The sequence below is a fragment of the Cherax quadricarinatus genome, chromosome 44 (genome assembly GCF_038502225.1).
Source record: "Cherax quadricarinatus isolate ZL_2023a chromosome 44, ASM3850222v1, whole genome shotgun sequence".
In the NCBI taxonomy this organism is placed as follows: Eukaryota; Metazoa; Arthropoda; class Malacostraca; order Decapoda; family Parastacidae; genus Cherax; species Cherax quadricarinatus.
Genome location: NC_091335.1, coordinates 27,030,727 through 27,050,598, shown reverse-complemented (window position 1 = coordinate 27,050,598; position 19,872 = coordinate 27,030,727). Strand labels below are relative to the sequence as shown.

The 19,872-nt window shown below is 41.2% G+C and overlaps 1 protein-coding gene across 1 annotated transcript in view; it reads left to right on the top strand.

Annotated features, from left to right (window-relative positions):
- LOC128697402 (lysosomal phospholipase A and acyltransferase) overlaps positions 1-19,872 on the top strand; it is a 134,560-nt gene that overhangs the window by 86,996 nt on the left and 27,692 nt on the right. The gene's annotated exons all lie outside the window — the stretch shown is intronic.

Below are 19,872 nucleotides of genomic sequence, written 5' to 3'. Positions count from 1 at the left end.
TTCAGCCAATTCCATTGTTCAAGTCGACCAAACTCGTAGCTGTTTCACTAGGACTATTTTTGTTCTATTGATTGAGTACAAGAAGCCACCCATTTACTGATTTCAACTACCCAATAAAGTAGTCAGGAATTGGCAATTTGGCCATTTCCACACAAATTTCAAAAGATACCAATTTCAAAATAGGGTCCAGAATAAACAGTGCAGACATTCCTGACACTAAAATAACATTTTCTCTGTTCATTAGTCATGTCTCCAGGCCCCTCTTTTATTACTCTTGCTTTCCATTTTGAATTTTTGTTCATAAAAATATAGAACATTTACTGTTATGTGGACTACTGCATTATTGTAATAATTGTATAAATAATGTCAACCCATTCGTGACTGCGTATTAGATTGGCCAGTTGAACACGTATTGGATGGTAGCGTCATTTGTTTACTCTTGAACACTGGCAAAAATCGAATATTTCCGCTACTTTGAGCTCAATTTCAAGGTACTTTTCATCATGAAACCAATCAAAATCATCTCTATTTCTGTAACATCCGTTCTATCAAATGAGACCAAGAAAACGAGAATACAACCATAATCACTATTACAAAAAAAGTAATTTTTAAAATGGTAAGTTTTACTCATTTTGTAATAGTTCGGGATACATATATACACATTAAAATCAATTAATCTTTAATATTATATAAAAACAATCTTTGGTCTAGGAGGTATTTAAAATATATCTACATGTTACAATAATAAATTATTAGCATCTTAAAATAATATATATATCTATGCTAAAATAATAAATTATAAATAACATTTGTATAATAATAAATTATAATCAACTACGTTTCTCACGACACTTATCCGAGTTGTGACGCTCTTTCTCCACCGTGTCACTTGACACCCTTTTCTCCGTGTAATACACACTTTCGCAACCGTGTCACACTTGACACCCTTGTCTCTGCGTCACACTACCCGCATAGCGTCTTTGTCGAGGCCAGTCACATGACACTATTCAATGTACACTACAACCAGGCCATCTTCAGTGTCACACGACACCCTTTTCTTCTCAGTGTTCCACTACGGTCCTGTAGCATATCTCAGTGTTACACTCCATCATACTTCCCTAAGTGTCACACTACGGTCCTGGCCCAGTTCAGTGTAACACTCCAACCTTTTCTTCATGTAATGTCCCACTAAACAGCATCAGATGACTCCGGCCCACAGTTGACAAGCATAGGCGGTGAGTCCGCAGACATCACCGGCAGTCCTGTAAATACTCTCCAAAGCCAGTTGGCACACCGCAAGGCGGTCCGGTGCAGCGCACACTAGGTTGCAAGCTCACTGAATGTTGGCCGTCAGATAACTGAGGCCAACAGACTCGGTGAGCTGCGGTGAGCGCTTCTAAAATCAGCAGAAGCCAGTAGAATACTCTACTGCCAGTAGATGTGTACCATTAGGTGTTCAGGTACCTACTGCTTCTAAGGCCAGTAGATGTGTACCATTAGGTGTTCAGGTACCTACTGCTTAGATGCGTACTGTGAGGTGCTCAGGTACTTAATGCTTACATGCGTACCGTGAGGTGCTCAGGTACATAATGCTCTAAGGCTGGCTCAGCAGTCCCCACAATGGGTTTGATGACGTACCCAGTGGTACTGCCGGCCGGCAGGTTAACTATTTAACCGCTAGTTTGGCAGGGGGCCGTAACAAGTACCATACAAAAATACACCTCAAAGTCGGGGTTTTAAACCAAAAACAGTGGGAGTTTTTTTTTCTCATTATGCACTGCGTACTGCAGGATTTTTTTTTATGCTGCTCACACTGACTATGCAGACCCATTCTCTTAAATGTAGGTCTACCAGCTTTCTCCCGATTGATTTGAAGCCGCTAGAATTTTGGGGTATTAATACAGCGCCATCACTGGCTTTTAAGTCATACTAATATGACACCAATAGTGAAAGGGTTAAAATCATTTTTTTTGTTGTAGGCTTTAACCCCCTAAATTGTAGTAAAGTACCTGGAAAAAAATTCCTGAGTGTTGCAACCCCCGATCCTAGTGTGTGTCTGTGTCACAAAATATTTGAAAAAAAAATAAATTTTATTTTTTTCTTATGAAATGACAGAGAATTGTTTCCCAATGCTAATGACACCAAAAGTATGAAATTTGATGGAAAACTTAGGGAGTTACACTCACACAAAGTAAGCTGTCTCAGCGATATTTATGCATCGGCGATTTTGCCCACTTTGAGCTCTATTTTAGGCCAATTCCATTGTTTCAGTTGATCAAACTCATAGCTATTTCTTTAGAACTCCATTTGTTCTATCAATTGAGTACAAGAAACTGCCTATTTACTGATTTCAACTACCCAATAAAGTGGTCAGAAATGGCAATTTGGCCAATTTCACGCAAATTAAAAAATATGCCAATTTCAAAGTAGGGTCCAGAATGAATAAGGCAGACATTCCTGGCACTAAAATAACATTTTCTCTGTTCATCAGTCATGTCTCTGGCCCCTCTTATATTACTCTTGCTTTCTATTTTGAATTTTTATTCACACAAAAATAGATTTACTGTTATGCAGACTACTGCATTATTGCAATTGTATAATTGTCAACCCATTCATGATTGCATATTAGAATGGCTAGTTGGACATTTATTGGACAGTGATGCCATTTGTTTACTCTTGAACATCGGGAAAAAATCAAACATTTCTGCTACTTTGAGCTCCATTTCAAAAGCATCTCTATTTCTGTAATATGTCTTCCATTCTATCAAATGAGACCAAGAAAACAAGAACATGACCATAAATATTATACGAAAATACACCTCAAAGTCGGCATTTTAATCCAAAAACAGAGTTTTTTTTTTTTTCATCATGCACTGCGTGCTGCAGGATTTTTTTTATACTGTGCACGCTGACCACACAGACTCATTCTCTCGCATATGGGCCTACCAACTTTCTCCTGCTTGATTTGAAGCCGCTAGAATTTTTGAGTATACATGCATGTGTATACGTTAAACACGTTAGTTTATAAGACGTATATATACGACCGAAATGGAAATAAGTCACATTGACTAAACTGGGTCATCCTAGGTTAACTATTTAAGTAAAAGGACACGAACGCAACTAAAGACATTTTATGGCTTGACAAAGCTCCTGGTGAGCGAAACGTAGTGCTTATTTGGGTCACCCTGCCTCGGTGGGAGGTGGCCAGTGTGTTGAAAAAAAAAATTGTCAGTATTCTACTAACATTAATACAATAATGAATTATTTGTTATATATTTAGGTTCAAGGTACAGTGCACCCTCGGTTATCGGCCATTCCGGTTATCGGCCAACTTGTTTATTGGCCAGTTTTATGGCTCCCAGTTATCGGCCGTTATTTCACTTATTGGCCATATGGTACACGTCAACCCACTGCCACCAGCCACGAACACGTCAGTCTGGCTTTGTCTCTGGGAGAGTGAGGAAGCTTCTGCTCATTCATCCAAACATTTATAATTCATTGATTTTCGTGGTTATCGATTAAGTGCAACTGGGAAATAAGTAACCATAGCCCCAAAGAAAGTTCCTAGTAAAGCTCCTTTGGTAAAGAAAGTGAGAAACACGATAGAATTTAAGAAAGAAGTTGTTGAAAAGTATGAGACTGCTGTTTGAGTGCTAGAACCTGCCAGGATGTATGGGAAAAACAAATCACAATCACTTCTATCCTGGCAAAGAAAGAACAGATCAAGGAAGTTGATGTGGTGAAAGGAGTAAATATGCAAGCCAAACAAGTCACTGATAATAGAAGATATGGAGTTGTTGTTGGTTTTGTGGATCACTAAAAAACAATTAGTGGGAGATCGTGTAGTGGAGTCAATGATTTGTGAGAAGGCAAGGCAGTTGCATGCGTATCTTGTAAAGAAAATACCTGGAACAAGTGCTGCTGTTAGTGAATTTAGGGCCAACAAAGGCTGGTTTGAGAAATTTAAGAAGCATAGTGGCATATACAGTGTGGTAAGGCATGGGGAGACTGCAAGTTCTGACAACTGTGCGGCTGAAAAATTTGTGCAGGAATTCAAGGGGTATGTAAAGGCTGAAGGATTCCTCCCCAACAAGTGTTCAATTGTGAGAAAACAGGCATCTTTTGGAAGAAAATGCCAAAGAGGGCCTACATTACGCAGGAGGAAAAGGCATTGCCAGGATATGAGCCTATGAAAGACAGGCTTATTCTTTTGTTCTGTGCTAATGCTAGTTGAGATTTCAGAGTGAAGCCTTTACTGGTGTATCACTCTGAAAATCCCAGAGTGTTCAAGAAAAACAATGTCATCAAGAATCGATTGTGTGTGATGTGTAAAGCTAATAATAAGGCATGGGTCACAAGGCACATTTTCAAAGAGTGGGTCAATGATGTGTTTGGCTCCAGTGTGAAAAACTACCTCCTGGAAAAGAAATTGCCACTTAAGTGCCTCCTGGTACTTGACAATGCTCCTGCTTATCCTCCAGACTTGGCAGACCAATTGTTTAGGGACTTAGATTTTATAACTGAAGTTCTTGCCTCCTAACACCACTCCTCTCATCCAGCCCATGGACCAGCAGGTCATTTCTAACTTCAAAAAATTACACAAAAGCAGTGTTTCAAAGGTGCTTTGAAGTGACCCTGGACACTCATTTGACCCTAAGAAAGTTCTGGAGGAGCCACTTCAGTATCCTCTATTGCATAAGCCTTGTAGGTAAGGCTTAGCAGGGAGTGACTTCCAGGACTTTGAACTCTGCTTGGAGAAAATTGTGGCCAGATTGTGTCCAAGAGAGGGATTTTGAAGGGCTGACCCTGAGGGCCCTATGCAATCTATTGTAGCACTGTGGAAGTCCATGGGGTTGGATGTGATTGGCGAGAATGTGGAAAAGTTCATGGAGGACCACAGGGAAGAGCTAACCACTGAAGAGCTGCAAGACCTTCAACTGGAACAACAACAGACTGCAGCTGAGGAAATTGCTTCATAGGAGGAGGAAGAGAGAGGGGAGAAGGTGCCTTCTTCAGTGATTAAGGACATATGTGCAAAGTGGAATGAGTTGCAAAGTTTTGTTGAAAAGTATCACCCTGACCAAGCTGAAACAAGCCATATCTGCAACATGTTCAGTGACAAAACCTTGTCCTAATTCAGGGAAATCTTAGAGATGCCAGAAATAAGAGGACTCTGGATAGTTATCTTGTGTAACAAGGGTCTAGTGACTCTCAAGCTGGTCCTAGTGGCATTAAAAGACAAAGAAGTAACCCCAGAGAGGGACTAGTTACCTGAAGTCCATATGGAGGGGGATTTCCCTTCCAAACAATAACCCCAACTCCATCTCTCCTCTTCCCTATCTTCCATAAGCCAACAAGAGTCTTCAATAAAGGTATGTAATAGTAATTTAATTGTTCATGTATTTTTTTTATTTAGTTCTCATTGTTTTGTGCATGCAAAACTATAATTGATCTTCAAAAAATGTATATTTGGTTAATATTTTTGGGTGTCTGGAACGGATTAATTGTATTTACATTAATTCTTATGGGAAATATTATTTCGGTTTTCGGCCATTTCGGTTTTAGGCTGACCTTCTGGAACGGATTATGGCCGATAACTGAGGGTCCACTGTAATATCCTGCATTATATAAGTAGTCTGTGTCCATAACACCTGTCTGCTTTCCAGACTACTGTAATACGTATATACATTTTTACAATAAAGTCCTTTAATATTACAGTTGCTTCGAGGTGTTATACTCATTGTAACAAGGAAATAAGTCACATTGTTTGAGTGTATTGGGTTATCCTGGGTTAAATTACTTAGTGTGCTTTGTGGCTGAATTCCACTGTTTGTATCATGAAATAGCAATAAAATTTGAAAAAATAAGTCATCTTTGTGACGCACGCAATGTTTGCTGATAAGTAAGCTGGCGGTGGAATAACAGGTCCTAGTTTCATTGTTTACTTATGCTAGTGAGGCGTACTAGTACAGTGGACCCCCAGATTACGTAGTCGTCAGATTTTGTAATACAGTGGTCCCTCAATAATCGTCCAGCTTGATAGTCATCCTTTTCGGAAATCGTCGCGTTATTCTCGTCCAAACATTGGCTCGCAAATGGTCGGTTCACTCGCTAATCGTCCTTCGTCCGGGACGCGTACTCACGCTCTGAGCCGCCTCGGCCTCCCTTCCCAGCCAGTGTGCCATTGTTTACCAGTGAGCGACGGTCCCCTCACTTGTTCATACGAAATATTTCATAATATTCCATTCATTTTAGTGCTTGCAAGTGCTAAATAAGCTACCATGCCTCCAAAGAAAGCTCCTGGTGAGAAATACGATTGAATTTAAGAAAATCATCATTGAACAATATGAAAGTGACGTACGTGTGGCCGAACTGGCCAGGATGTATAACAAATCCCATACAACCATATCTTCCATCATGGCCAAGAAAAAGGAAATCAAGGAAGCTGTTGTTGCAAAGGGGGTAAATATGCTGACAAAAATGAGATCACCAGTACTCGAAGATGTTGAGAAGTTATTATTGGTGTGGATAAATGAGAAACAATTAGCAGGAGATACTCTTATGACATCGATTATTTGTGAAAAGGCTAGGCAGTTGCATGACGATCTAGTAAAGAAATTGCCTGCAACAAGTACTAATAATTGTGAATTTAAGGCCAGCAAAGGTTGGTTTGAGAGATTTTAGAAGCGTAGTGGCATTAACAGTGTGATAAGGCATGGTGAGGCTGCCAGTTCAGACAAAATTGCAGTTACAAAATTCGTAAGTGAATTCAAGGAGTACATAGAGGCTGAAGGACTGAAACCTGAACAAGTGTTCAATTGTGATGAAACAGGCCTCTTTTGGAAGAAAATACCCAAGAGGACCTACATTACTCAGGAAGAAAAGGGACTGCCAGGACACAAGCCTATGAAAGACAGGCTGACACTCATGTTCTGTGCTAATGCTAGTGGGGATTTCAAAGTGAAACCGTTGCTAGTGTACCATTCTGAAAATCCCAGAGTGTTCAGGAAAAACAATGTTATGAAGAGTAAATTGTGTGTGTTTTGGAAATCTAATAGTAAGGCATGGGTCACAAGGGAAATTTTCGTCGAGTGGTTCAATGAAGTGTTTGGCCCTAGTGTGAAGAATTACCTCCTGGAAAAGAAGTTGGATCTAAAGTGCCTCCTAGTAATGGACAATGCACCTGCTCATCCTCCAAACTTGTATAACCTAATTCTGCAGAAGTTTAAGTTCATCACAGTAAAGTTCTTGCCCCCAAATACCACTCCTCTCCTCCAGCCCATGGACCAGCAGGTCATTTCAAACTTTAAAAAACTCTACACCAAAGTAATGTTTCAAAGGTGCTTTAATGTGACCTCAGACACTCACTTGACCCTAAGAGATTTTTGGAAAGAACACTTCAGTATCCTCCATTGCATAAGCCTTATAGGTAAGTTTTGGGAGGGAGTGACTACCAGGACTTCGAACTCTGCGTGGAGAAAATTGTGGCCATATTGTGTCCACAAGAGGGATTTTGAAGGGTTTGTGGCTGACCCTGATGAGCCTATGTCAGTTGGGAACTCGATTGTGGCATTGGGGAGTTCCATGGGGTTTGATGTGAGTTTGGAGGATGTGGAAGAGTTGGTGGAGGACCACAAGGAAGAGCTAACCACTGAGGAGCTGCAAGAGCTTCAGCAGGAACAGCAACAGATTGCAGCTCAGAATCTTGCTGCAGAGGAGGAGGAAGAGAGATGGAAGACGGTGCCTTCTTCAGAAATTAAGGAGATTTTTGAAATGTGGGGTAGGATGGAAAGATTTATGGAGAAACATCACCCTGAGAAGGATGTTGCAAGCCATTTCGGCAACTTGTACAGTGACAGAATCTTGGCCCATTTTAGGGAAGTTTTAAAGAGATGCCAGAAACAGAGCTCTCTGAGCACTTTTTTTGTGAGACAGGACTCCAGTGACTCTCAAGCTGGTCTTAGTGGCATTAAGAAACAGAGAAGAGAAGTAACCCCAGAAAAGCACTTGGTACCTAAGGTGTTGATGGAAGGGGATTCCCCTTCCAAACAGTAACTAATCCAATCTCTCTCCTCCTCCTCCAGTCTTCCATACACTAAGAAGAATCACCAATAAAGGTAAGTGTTATGCTGTTAATGTTTCATTCATCATGTCCCATTGTATTGTTTATGTACTACATCTATATTTCATGTAAAAAAAATTTTTGTTTTTGTAAAAAAAATTTTTGTTTTAATACTTCTGGGTGTCAGGAATGGATTAATTGTATTTACATTATTTCTAATGGGGAAAATTGCTTCGAAAATCGTCTTTTTCGATAATCGTCGCACTTCCAGGAACGGATTAACGACGATAACCGAGGGACCACTGTATTCGGAATAAGTAACTTTTTTTTTCATCAAAATATTGGCTCGGTGATTGTCATTGAACTCGGTAATAGTCCTTCGTCCCGAATGTGTCCGTGCAGCCTGAGCGGCCCGACACGCCATTTACAGCCAGTGTGCCATTGTTTATCAGCCAGTGAGGATGATCGCACGCGTTCATATGATACATTTGTATTATTCTATTCTTTTTAGTACTTGTAGATGCTAAATAAGCCACTATGGGCCAAAAGAAAGCTCTAAGTGCCAGCCCTTTGGTAAAGGTGACAAACACAACAGAATTCAAGAAAGAACACACCAGCCAAGGTACTTCCTCACACACCAGCCAAGGTACTTCCCCACACACCAGCCAGGGTACTTACCCACATGCCAGCCAAGGTACTTCCCCACACGCCAGCCAGGGTACTTCCCCACACACCAGCCTTGGAATGCACCCTTGATACTAGTACCTAAGAAGGATGGTACTTGGCGCCCAGTGATTGACTTTAGGAAGTTAAACGCGAAAACCATTCCAGATCGCTTTCCACTCCCTGTACTGGGTGATCTTTTACGTAATATCGGAGATAGTCTTTTCAACCCTGGATTTGTTAAAAGGGTTTTGGCAAGTCCCTCTTCACGAGGACAGCCAAGAGCTAACTGCATTCTCCACTCCTACAGGTCATTATCACTTCCTCCGTATGGCGTTTGGATTACGATCTTCCCCTATCACGTTCTCAAGGCTCATGACTAATATCTTTAGAGGTCTCATAGGTAATGCACTTATGGTGTACTTAGATGACGTAATCGTCATGTCTAAAGACGTGGATACACACTTGAAAAGACTTGATGTAGTACTTGGTAAGCTTGAAGAAGCCAATTTAAAGATCAAACTGTCTAAATGTCAATTTTTCAGATCAGAAATTAAGTTTCTTGGTCACGTAGTCACTCCTAGAGGGGTTACGACTGACCAAAGTAAAGTAACTGCAGTACTAAATTTTCCAACTCCCAAAACTGCTGATGCCGTAAGATCCTTTGTGGGCTTAGCAGGTTTTTATAGATCTTTCATTGCCAATTTTTCTTCCATAGCTGCTCCTCTAACTGAGTTGCTTAAGAAAGATGCTCCTTTTGTTTGGACCTTCCGTCAAGAAAGAGCATTCCAAACTCTAAAAGAAAAGCTAACATCTGCTCCAATTTTGAAATTTCCAGAATTTTCTAAGCCCTTCTATCTGACAACTGATGCTAGTTCAATTGGCATAGGTGCCGTACTAGCTCAGAAGACCGATGGCAAGTACAACACAGTTGCATTTGCTAGCCGAGTCCTTACGAAGGCTGAACGTAATTATACAGTAACTGAGCAAGAAGCTTTAGCAATAGTATGGTCTTTAAAGCACTTCCGAGACATTATTTATCAGTACTCTGTTCATGTCTTGACAGACCATGCTCCACTGATACCCTTATTCCAGAACAAACAACCTACTGGAAGGTTAGCCAGATGGACTTTGACTATCCAAGAGTTCAATCCCACCTTTGAGCATTTACCTGGCAAGTCAAATGTAGTCGCAGATGCCTTATCGCGACATGTTAGTATAGTAACTGCAGACCCTCCATTTAGTGCTGAAGATGTAAAGAATGCTCAACGAACAGATCCCATGTGGTCTGGTGCGATTCGATTCCTGCTCCAGGAAGATCTTATTCTGACTGTGAAGCCGCCAGCACCCATCAGTGACTTTGTTATGAACCAAGAATTACTGTATCGAACAGCCGAGTTGGGTACTCCTAGCAGAAGAGTATACCAGTTAGTAATTCCACAGTCACTAGTGAATGTAGCCTTACAGCTAGTTCACGATGTACCAGGTGTTGCACACCATGGTATGGATCGTTCAGTAAAACAAGCCAGATTGAAATACTTTTGGCCTCGTATGGCAACTGATATTTCTGAGTATGTTAAGAAATGTAGTGTCTGCATGCAACATAAAGGTAATGCTAATGGTCCTAATCCAATCCAAGTATATCTAACTACTAGCGAACCGTGGGAAAGAGTTGCGCTAGATTTGTTAACTAATTTCCAATGTTCCCTCCAAGGCAACAAACATCTATGTGTAATGGTAGACCATTTCACCAGATATTGTGAGTTAGTTCCTATTGCAGATAAGACTGCTGAGACAGTAGCTAAGGCGTTTAAAGAACGCATTATCTGCAGGCATACCACTCCTAAGTCCCTAGTAACAGATAATGGAGGTGAATTCTGTAATGAAATTCTTGAAAATTTGTGCACCTTGTACAAGATCTCTAAATCCACCATTGTTCCTCATCATCCTGCCAGCAATGGGTTAGTGGAACGAACCAATAAGAAAGTACTTGATGTCTTGAGAGCCACTATCAATCCCAACAGTGAAACTTGGGATGAAGTTATACCTGATGTGCAGTGTGCTATAAATTCTGCTTACAATGTTTCTATAGGTGACGCTCCACATTATGCATTGTATGGTGTAGATAAACGTTTGCCTTATGAGTTGTTATATTCTAATCCGAAACCAAATTACAACCCTGATGATTTCATAGCAACTCGTACCAGCTTAGCTCAAAGTGTTTTTAGAAGAATCCGTGAAACACTTCATAAATCAACAGCAGAATTTACAAGAGTCGCAAACACTCGAGCAAAGCCATCCAAAATCAAAGTAGGTTCGAGAGTTATGCTGATTAACTTTAACAAAACGTCTGCAATGCCAAAGCTTGATCAAAAGTTTGTTGGTCCTTATCGAGTAGTTGAACATATCACTGGTAATAAGTATAAGGTTAGAGAGATTAGTACTGGTCAGTATAAAGAATCGCATTTAGATCATATGAAGTTAGTATGTGATGATAATGATGTTCCAACCCAGACTAATGTGATAGACTCTAACAATCCTCCTGATCCTGTACTCCCTTCCTCTGATACTCAGTCAGACGATCAACCTGAATGTCGTTATTCCCTACGTACACGACAGGTATTGAGAAATCCTCAAATATCATTTGTAACATCCAATTCAGATTTGCCTCAAATACAGCATGAGTTAGCCAATGCAACAGAGTTTGATCCTCCCAGAGATGACACCCATTCTGCATATGTCAATCTCACCCTAGCAGAGTTGGGGTTAAATGTAAATAACCTGTATAGATGAATAATTACAGTATCAACTTATCAGTATTCAAGAATTTTTTTTTTGTGTTCATGTTCTCTCCGCATTCTGAGAGTTAACAGTCTAGATTTGAGTGCACCGAATCTGCCTTTCTGTTAAACCTTTCTTTGTATATATTCCTTCCTCAGAATCCGTAGATCACACGAATACAGATCGATCGATCAAATTTTTTTTTATCACTTCTAATGTGTAATCTCAACGTTGAGTTTTAAGTTGTGCTATATTATACCTTGTATTGCATTACAGTTTCAGTTACGTAAGCTTCCATTCCAATGTTCTACTTATGTATGTTATAATGTTTAATTGTTGTGTACTTTGACATTGTATAGAATCAGCCCAAGCCGTACACCTGCCATCTCTAGTTTGTATTAGTTGTATGTCGGGACGACATACGTTAGCGTCGCCGAGCTCTCAGTAGTAGTAACCAGTTACCAGTAACCAGTGTACCAGTAGTTGACTCACTTCCAACCGTCTCTGCCTGAGTCACTGTCTATTCATATTGTGCTGACCTAGCAGTATTCAAAGACCCCCTCACATATGGGTACTGTGGGCGGCCAGTCAGTTATACGAGAGAGAGCAGAGAGATAAGTACGGCTGTAAGGGCGCTCTCCACATTATCTGTAATTATACGTACTACCAGCCTACGTGAGTATTACTTTACCCAATCCACGTGTTCGAACTCCCACATGATAAGGGTACTTCCCCACACACACACCAGCCAGGGTACTTCCCCACACACACACCAGCCATGGTACTTCCCCCCCCCCACACACACACACACACCAGCCAGGGTACTTCCCCACACACACACCAGCCAGGGTACTTCCCCACACACACCAGCCAGGGTACTTCCCCACACGCACCAGCCAGGGTACTTCCCCACATGCGCCAGACAGGGTACTTCCCCACATGCACCAGCCAGGGTACTTCCCCACATGCACCAGCCAGGGTACTTCCCCACACACACCAGCCAGGGTACTTCCCCACTCACACCAGCCAGGGTACTTCCCCACTCACACCAGCCAGGGTACTTCCCCACACACACGAGCCAGGGTACTTCCCCACACACACCAGCCAGGGTACTTCCCCACACGCACCAGCCAGGGTACTTCCCCACATGCGCCAGACAGGGTACTTCCCCACATGCACCAGCCAGGGTACTTCCCCACATGCACCAGCCAGGGTACTTCCCCACACACACCAGCCAGGGTACTTCCCCACACATACCAGCCAGGGTACTTCCCCACACACACCAGCCAGGGTACTTCCCCACACACACCAGCCAGGGTACTTCCCCACACACACCAGCCAGGGTACTTCCCCACACACACCAGCCAGGGTACTTCCCCACACACACCAGCCAGGGTACTTCCCTCCTCACACCAGCCAGGGTACTTCCCTCCACACACCAGCCAGGGTACTTCCCTCCACACACACCAGCCAGGGTACTTCCCTCCACACACACCAGCCAGGGTACTTCCCTCCACACACGCCAGCCAGGGTACTTCCCTCCACACACGCCAGCCAGGGTACTTCCCTCCACACACGCCAGCCAGGGTACTTCCCCACACGCGCCAGCCAGGGTACTTCCCCACACACACCAGCCAGGGTACTTCCCCCCACACACACACCCCAGCCAGGGTACTTCCCCCCCCCCCCACACACACACACACACACACACACACACACACACCAGCCAGGGTACTTCCCCACACACACGATTTGATTTGAGTGGGACTTGTGCATGAGTGAATAGAATTATCAAAGCTTATTGCTTGGGACGCATTGAAAATTGGGTTGGGCAAATACAATTCTGTTAGTGGGATTTTTTTGTGAATGACCTGCCTAGTATGGGCCAACAGGCCTGCTGCAGTGTTCCTGCTTTCTTATGTTCTTATGCACACCAGCTGAGGAAATTGCTTCAGAGGAGGAGAAAGGGAAGAAGGTGCGTTCTTCAAAGATTAACCCTTTCAGGGTTTCCAATGTACCAGTACAGCTTACGCACCAGGGTTATTGACGTACTAGTACCCTTAAATTCTAGTGCCTTCAAATCTAGCGAGAGAAAGCTGGTAGGCCTACATATGAAAGAATGGGTCTGTGTAGTCAGTGTGCACAGTCAAAAAAAAAAATCCTGCAGCACACAGTGCGTAATGAGAAAAAAAAACTTTGACCGTGTTTTTGGTTAAAACAATGACTTTGCAGTGTATTTTCGTATGGTGTTTATGGTTGTATTCTAGTTTTCCTGATCTTATTTTATAGAACTGAAGACATACTACAGAAATTGAGATGATTTTGATTGGTTTCACAATGAAAAGTACCTTGAAATTGAGCTCAAAGTAGCAGAAATGTTAGATTTTTGCCAAAGTTCAAAGGTAAACAAATCATGTCACGCTTCCAATACACATCAACTGGTGAGTCTAATATTCATTCACAAGTGTGCTGATATTATTTATACCATTTCAACACTAATGCAGTAGTCTGCATAACAGTAAATCTTCTATTTTTTGTGAGAATAAAAGAGATGTAAGAGGCCTGGGGATGTGACTAATGAACAGAGGAAATGTTATTTTAGTGCCAGGAATGTCTGTCTTGTTTATTCTGGACCCTATTTGAAAATTGGCATCTTTTGAAATATGTGAAATTGGCAAAATTGCTAATTTCTGACCACTTATTGGATAGTTGAAATCGGTAAATGGGTAGTTTCTTGTACTCACTCGATAGAAAAAATGGAGTTCTAGTGAAATAGTTGATTTTTGTCGACTAGTACACTGGAATTGGCCGAAAATAGAGCTCAAAGTGGGCGAAATCGCCAATGCGTAAACATTGCTAACTATGCGAGAGCATAATTCCGTAAGTTTTCCATCAAATTTCATACTTTTGGTCTCATTATGATCGGAAAAAGATTCTCTATCTTTTCATAGGTTTTTTTTTTTTTTTTTTTCAAAAATTTTTTGAACCTGAGATCAAGTTTAGGAGAGGGCCTCTCGTCCCTGAAAAGATTAAGGACATTTGTGCAAAGTGGAGTGAGGTGCAAACATTTGTGGAGAAACATCACCCTAACCCTCTCCCCTCCTCCCCTCTTCCATACACCAACAAGAGTCTTAAATAAAGGTCAGTGTGATATTATTGTTTTATACTTGATTTCTCATTCTTTTCTGTATGCAAATCTATATTTAATCTGTTAAAAAATAATTTTTGTTAATTCAGGTGTCTGGAACGGATTAATTGGATTTACATTATTTCTTATGGGGCAAATTAATTCGGAAATCGTCAGATTCAGGTTTAGTCACTCTGGAATGGATTAATTATGAAAACCAGGGGTCCACTGCCCATCAGACGCAGTAATCACCTGTGTCGTAAATTATGACTTGCTGTGTGGACCCTACTGGCCATAGAATTTTTTCAAAGGTATAAAGAGATTGTAGAAGACACGGAATTAATTGTGCTGAGGTCAAAAATATTGGCAGGTGGTTGATTTGAAGGCATGGAAAAAACTGTGCATATGTGCTAGTGAACTGGACACAGTTTCCTGCTAGAATGCTGGACACGGCTTATGACTGAAATAGCATTCTTTCCTAGTCACCATCAGCCTCATCATACTATGAATTTTTTTTTAACTCTTTTAGGTTTTCCTACCAGTGTGTAGCCTTCTCTGTTTTCTTTTCTTACTTATTATTTTCCATGAAGGTGAGATGTACCAAAGAAAAAATTATACAGTGATTCCTTAAGTTACAATAGGCTTGTGTTAAAATAATTTTCAGTTATGATTTGCCCACAAAGAGGAATTTAGTTTTGAATTGCAATGAAAAATTTGAGATAAGATGTGCTTACAATGGTGCAGGTGCTTGTTGCTTGGTTGATATTGTCCTAGCAAAAGTGAAACATTTGGATATGTTTCCTTACCCCTGCTGCCACTGTTTACATAACAGTAACTGGATACCTGGGTGTTAGACGACTGTTGTGGGTCGCAACCCAGTGGAATAAGATAAATATAAGTTACCCAAAACGCTCTGCTTATATAATGAGGGGCTTTATATATACAGTAGTATGCCAGTCAGTGATGTCAGCTAGGTCTGTAATAGTTGTATCATGTACCTGTAGGAAGATTTATTTTTTAACATACCAGCCACCTCCCACCGAGGCAGGGTGATCTGAAAAAAAAAAAAAACTTTTTTTTTTTTTACATTTAGTAGTTTATACAGGAGAAGGGGTTACCAGCCTCTTGCTTCTGCCATTTTTGTTGCCTCTTACGACACGCATGACTTACGGAGGAAGGCTTCTCCATTTCCCACTGGAGATTATAATTATTACTAGGATTATTATTATTCTGATCAGCACTCATGGGTGGACCTCAGCCAGCCACCAATGTAGTAGCTTGACTCTTGGACGTTGTCTGAGCTCTTGTATGGGTGGGCTTTAACCAACAGGAGTGAGGGTGGCATAGCTGTCAGTCAGCAATAGAATTGAATGTCTCTGTGGGAACATCTCAGCTGGGAGTATAGTTTATACTGCAGTTTGTTTCCTCTTCAGTTTGAAGCTACTACATGTGTTTCCTGCACAAATTCTGGATTATTTAACCTTCATAACTGCATTTGTGATTAAATTACACAGTCTTTTGTGTTGCCATGTCATCATGGCCACTGAAGTTCACAGTAAACAGCAGTTTCTCTGAAGGAAACATGAAGTTAGTGCATTGGTGGATAATTATAACTTTACACAGTCAACCATCTCTACTATTATCAAGCAAAAATAATATTAAAGTAGCTGATGAATCTTAAGCTATTGAGAAAAGGCAGAGAAATTATCATAGAGATAGGAAGATTGTTGTTATTGTGGATAAGAGAGAAGCAGATGACAGGAAGATAGTACCTGCAAGATATCTGTGAGTGAGCAAATCCAAGATACAGTACAAGCTGCACTTCTGGGTCTTGGAACAATATTTAGATAAAGGTAGGGAAGTTTTTATTGCATTTATGGATTTAGAAAAGGCATATGATAGAGTGGATAGAGGAGCAATGTGGCAGATGTTGCAAGTTTATGGAATAGGTGGTAAGTTACTAAATGCTGTAAAGAGCTTTTATGAGGATAATGAGGCTCAGGTTAGGGTGTGTAGAAGAGAGGGAGAATACTTCCCGGTAAAAGTAGGTCTTAGACAGGGATGTGTAATGTCACCATGGTTGTTTAATATATTTATAGATGGGGTTGTAAAGGAAGTAAATGCTAGGGTGTTCGGGAGAGGGGTGGGATTAAATTATGGGGAATCAAATTCAAAATGGAAATTGACACAGTTACTTTTTGCTGATGATACTGTGCTTATGGGAGATTCTAAAGAAAAATTGCAAAGGTTAGTGGATGAGTTTGAGAATGTGTGTAAAGGTAGAAAGTTGAAAGTGAACATAGAAAAGAGTAAGGTGATGAGGGTATCAAATGATTTAGATAAAGAAAAAATGGATATCAAATTGGGGAGGAGGAGTATAGAAGAAGTGAATGTTTTCAGATACTTGGGAGTTGACGTGTCGACGGATAGATTTATGAAGGATGAGGTTAATCATAGAATTGATGAGGGAAAAAATTTGAGTGGTGCGTTGAGGTATATGTGGAGTCAAAAAACGTTATCTATGGAGGCAAAGAAGGGAATGTATGAAAGTATAGTAGTACCAACACTCTTATATGGATGTGAAGCTTGGGTGGTAAATGCAGCAGCGAGGAGACGGTTGGAGGCAGTGGAGATGTCCTGTCTAAGGGCAATGTGTGGTGTAAATATTATGCAGAAAATTCGGAGTGTGGAAATTAGGAGAAGGTGTGGAGTTAATAAAAGCATTAGTCAGAGGGCAGAAGAGGGGTTGTTGAGGTGGTTTGGTCATTTAGAGAGAATGGATCAAAGTAGAATGACATGGAAAGCATATAAATCTATAGGGGAAGGAAAGAGGGGTAGGGGTCGTCCTCGAAAGGGTTGGAAAGAGGGGGTAAAGGAGGTTTTGTGGGCGAGGGGCTTGGACTTCCAGCAAGCGTGCATGAGCGTGTTAGATAGGAGTGAATGGAGACGAATGATACTTGGGACCTGACAGTCTGTTGGAGTGTGAGCAGGGTAATATTTAGTGAAGGGATTCAGGGAAACCGGTTATTTTCATATAGTCGGACTTGAGTCCTGGAAATGGGAAGTACAATGCCTGCACTTTAAAGGAGGGATTTGGGATATTGGCAGTTTGGAGGGATATGTTGTGTATCTTTATACGTATATGCTTCTAAACTGTTGTATTCTGAGCACCTCTGCAAAAGCAGTGATAATGTGTGAGTGTGGTGAAAGTGTTGAATGATGATGAAAGTATTTTCTTTTTGGGGATTTTCTTTCTTTTTTGGGTCACCCTGCCTCGGTGGGAGACGACTGACTTGTTGTAAAAAAAAAAAAAAAAAAAAAAAAATTATCACACTGGCCGATTCCCACCAAGGCAGGGTGGCCCGAAAAAGAAAAACTTTCACCATCATTCACTCCATCACTGTCTTGCCAGAAGGGTGCTTTACACTACAGTTTTTAAACTGCAACATTAACACCCCTCCTTCAGAGTGCAGGCACTGTACTTCCCATCTCCAGGACTCAAGTCCGGCCTGCCGGTTTCCCTGAACCCCTTCATAAATGTTACTTTGCTCACACTCCAACAGCACGTCAAGTATTAAAAACCATTTGTCTCCATTCACTCCTATCAAACATGCTCACGCATGCCTGCTGGAAGTCCAAGCCCCTCGCACACAAAACCTTCTTTACCCCCTCCCTCCAACCTTTCCTAGGTCGACCCCTACCCCGCCTTCCTTCCACTACAGACTGATACACTCTTGAAGTCATTCTGTTTCGCTCCATTCTCTCTACATGTCCGAACCACCTTAACAACCCTTCCTCAGCCCTCTGGACAACAGTTTTGGTAATCCCGCACCTCCTCCTAACTTCTAAACTACGAATTCTCTGCATTATATTCACACCACACATTGCCCTCAGACATGACATCTCCACTGCCTCCAGCCTTCTCCTCGCTGCAACATTCATCACCCATGCTTCACACCCATATAAGAGCGTTGGTAAAATTATACTCTCATACATTCCCCTCTTTGCCTCCAAGGACAAAGTTCTTTGTCTCCACAGACTCCTAAGTGCACCGCTCACCCTTTTTCCCTCATCAATTCTATGATTCACCTCATCTTTCATAGACCCATTTGCTGACACGTCCACTCCCAAATATCTGAATACATTCACCTCCTCCATACCCTCTCCCTCCAATCTGATATCCAATCTTTCATCACCTAATCTTTTTGTTATCCTCATAACCTTACTCTTTCCTGTATTCACTTTTAATTTTATTCTTTTGCATAACCTACCAAATTCATCCACCAATCTCTGCAACTTCTCTTCAGAATCTCCAAAGAGCACAGTCTCATCAGCAAAGAGCAACTGTGACAACTCCCACTTTGTGTGATTCTTTATCTTTTAGCTTGGAACAAATCACCATAAAACTATGTACAGTAGGGCTCTGCTTTGTGGCATTTTGCTTTATGGTGTTACACATGTATGGACATTTCACATTATGACCAAAACTCATTATATGGCTTCCCACCCTACCTGACTCGCTAATATAGTCTCCACACGCCACTTTATTTACATTCTCCATGAGCTCCACGTCTCTCCATTATGTCTGGAAACTTCCCAAGATTTCAAGTGTTTTAAAGTACTGTAATTGCATATTTTATATGCACTCTGATAATTATACTTGTGTACTTGTACCTAAATAAACTTACTGTACTGGTGTGCAGGTACACATTAAAATCACTAAGTGTGTCTCAGTCAGTGTTGAAGATGCCATATTATTAATAATACTCATACACTATGGGGCACTTTAAATGTCATAATATAGATATTTTCATTAATCCATTTATGATATTTTTTCAAAATTATATAACAAGAATTATAGGTAATAGGTTGGTAGACAGCAACTGCCCATGGAGGTACTACTGTCCTGCCGAGTGTAAAACGAAAGCCTGTAATTGTTTTACATGATGGTAGGAGTGCTGGTGTCCTTTTTTCTGTTTCATAAACATGCAAGATTTCAGGTACGTCTTGCTACTTCAACTAAAACTTAGGTCACACCACACATACATGTACAAGCATATATATACATACCCCTTTGGGTTTTCTTCTATTTTCTTTCTAGTTCTTGTTCTTGTCTATTTCCTCTTAACTCCATGGGGAAGTGGAACAGAATTCTTCCTCCATAAGCCATGCATGTCGTAAGAGGCGACTAAAATGCCGGGAGCAAGGGGCTAGTAACCCCTTCTCCTGTATATATTGC